This window comes from Rhinopithecus bieti, unplaced genomic scaffold (assembly GCF_001698545.2).
Source record: "Rhinopithecus bieti isolate Rb0 unplaced genomic scaffold, ASM169854v2 scaffold_29388, whole genome shotgun sequence".
NCBI lineage: Eukaryota > Metazoa > Chordata > Mammalia > Primates > Cercopithecidae > Rhinopithecus > Rhinopithecus bieti.
Genome location: NW_016813389.1, coordinates 1,117,957 through 1,121,184, shown reverse-complemented (window position 1 = coordinate 1,121,184; position 3,228 = coordinate 1,117,957).

Genomic DNA, 3,228 nt, shown 5'->3' with positions numbered 1-3,228 from the left:
TATATATATATATATATATACACACACACACACACACACACATACACACACACATATGGCTGGGTGCAGTGGCTCACTCCTGTAATCCCAGCACTTTGGAAGGCCAAGGCAGGCGGATTACTTCAGGTCAGGGGTTTAAGACCAGCCTGGCCAACATGGCAAAAACCCATCTCTACTAAAAATACAAAAATTAGCTGGGTGTGGTGGCATGCACCTGTAGTCCCAGCTACTCGGGAGGCTGAAGCAGAATTGACTGAACCCGGGAGGCAGAGGTTGCAGTGAACTGAGATTATGCCACTGCACTCCAGCCTGGGTGACAGAGCAAGACCGTCTAAAAACAAATTATATATATACATATATATGTACATGTGTATATTTCATACAGAAAATTTCAGAAATCAAACGTATATGGCTTGATGTAGTTTCACAAACTAAGCATACATGTAAGCAGCCCCCACATCAGGAACCAGGACCTTAGGAGCCCTGGCGCCCCCTCCGGTCACCCCAGGTGACTTCCAACTTCCGACACCATACCTTCCGTTTGGCTGGATTGTGTAATTTCATTTTTGTTTTGTTTTGTTTGTTTTTTGAGACGGAGTCTCACTCTGTCGCCCAGACTGGAGTGCAGTGGCATGATCTCAGCTCACTGCAAGCTCCGCCTCCCGGGTTCAAGCGAATCTCATGCCTCAGCCTCCCGAGTAGCTGGGACTACAGATGTGTACCACCATGCCCAGCTAATTTTTTTGTAGTTTTAGTAGAGACGGGGTTTCACCATGTTGGCCAGGATGGTCTTGATCTCTTGACCTCATGATCTGCCTGCCTCAGCCTCTGAAAGAGCTGGGATTATAGGCATGAGCCATGGAGCCTGGCCTGGATTGTGGAATTTCTGTCAACGGAAGCCTCCAGTCTGCACTTTTTGAGTATGTGGCTTCTTCACTCACATTATGGTTGTGATCGTTAGCCACGCTGCAGCCTCCGGTGGAAATTTGCTTCCTCTTGTTGCTATGCGGTATTCCATGGCGTGAACATTCCACAGTTAATTTCCCGTTCTAGTCTTTTTTAATTTTTTTTTTTTTTTTTTTTTGGACGGAGTCTCCCTCTGTTGCCCAAACTGGAGTGCAGTGGCCGGATCTCAGCTCACTGCAAGCTCCGCCTTTTGGGTTCACGCCATTCTCCTGCCTCAGCCTCCCGAGTAACTGGGACTATAGGCGCCCGCCACCTCGCCCGGCTAGTTTTTTTTTGTATTTTTTAGTAGAGACGGGGTTTCACCGGGTTAGCCAGGATGGTCTCAATCTCCTGACCTCGTGATCCGCCCGTCTCGGCCTCCCAAAGTGCTGGGATTACAGGCTTGAGCCACCGCGCCTGGCCTCTTTTTAAATTTTTTATAGAGACAGGGTCTCGCTGTGTTGCCCAGGCTGGTCTTGAACTCATGGCCTCAGACAGTCCTCCTGCCTTAGCCTCCCAAAGTGCTGGGATTACAGATGTGAGCCACTGCGACCGGCCACCATTCTAGTCTTGATGGACATTTGGGTGTTTCTAAGTTTAGGGTGTTAGAAGTAGTGCTGCTGTGAACACCTGTGCACGGCTATGGATTCGTACCTGTGGATTTGTAGCTGTGGATTCATTTCTGAGGGAGATGTGCCTAGGAGCCCTCGCAGGGTCGCAGGAGATGGAAGTGGTGACACAGTGGGACCCGGCTGTCGGACGGGGGCTGGGCAGTGCAGGCCTGAATATGACCAGGAGCCCCAGGGGAGGCTGCCCGAGCTGCCTGCGTCGTCCCTCTGAGCTGAGGGTTTGACCAGTGATGTTCTCAGCGCCAGCTCTGTGCATCCTGAGAGGTGCTGCATCCTTCTTGTTACCTTCACAACAGCCCTGCAGGGCAGCCCTGAGTGTGCCCAGCTTGTAGCTGAGGACGGTGAGGCTCGGAGTGGCATACTGTTTGCCATGGCCTCCTGGCCCAGGTTCAGAACCCCCTGCGTCCCATGAAGCAAACTGCTGGCCACCTCCTCCCACTGCCCCATAGGTTCTCAGACAAGCCCTGAAACCCAGGCTTTTCCAGAGCTGTCCCAGGGCAGGGTCTGGCCTTTCCTCTGGCAGGGAGTTCACAGACAAAGTGGCCCTGAGATTAGAGGTACAGAGTCTTAACTGCACCACACCCCAGTCACGCTGCTTTGTGTTCAGAGTCCAAGCAAGCCCTTAGGAAACAAGGCTCTCTCCCTCTCTTGGCCTCTGATATGGTTTGGCTGTGTCCCCACCCAAATCTCATCTTGAGTTATAGCTCCCATGATTCCCACATGTTGTGGGAGGGACCCGGTGGGAGGTAACTGAATGATGGAGGTGGTTCCCCCCATACTGTTCTCGTGGTAGTGAATAAGTCTCATGAGATCTGATGGTTTTAGAAGGGGTGCCCCCTTCTGCTTGGCTCTCATTCCCTCTTGCCTGCTGCCATGTAGGACATGCCTTTTGCCTTCCACCATGATCGTGAGGCCTCCCCAGCCACATGGAACTATGAATCCATTAACATCTTTTTCTTTATAAATTACCCAGTCTTTATCAGCAGCGTGAAAACAGACTAATACAGCCTCTTTCCCCAAACATGGTGATGCTGCCTTCTGGGTTGGAGGTTCATTTGTTGACTTGAGGAAATACTTGAGTTCCTCAGTCATGCCAGACCATGTGTGGGCATCAGGGATGAAGGGTGAACATAGCCAGCTGGGTGCTGCCCTCGGGAAACTGCCATTTCAGTGGAGGCTGTGGAGGCCCTGGATCCCTGTGATGTCAAACTAGAAGTGACAGTTTCGGTTGTAAAAACCTCTGAGAGATGGCCAGGCGTAGAGTCTCACACCTGTAATCCCAGCACTTTGGGAGGCCGAGGTGGGCGGATCATGAGGTCAGGAGTTCAAGACCAGCCTGACCAATATGGTAAAACCCCACCTCTACTAAAAATACAAAAATTCCCGGGCACAGTGGTTCATGCCTGTAATCTCAGCACTTTGAGGGGCCGAGGCGGGTGGATCCCCTGAGGTCGGGAGTTCAAGACCAGCCTGACCAACACGAAGAAACCCCGTCTCTACTAAAATACAAAAGTAGCTGGGGTGGTGGAGCATGCCTGTAATCCCAGCTACTCGGGAGGCTGAGGCAGAAGAATCGCTTGAACTCGGGAGGCGGAGGTTGCGGTGAGTCAAGATTGCGCCATTGCACTCCAACCTGGGCAAAAGAGTGAAACTC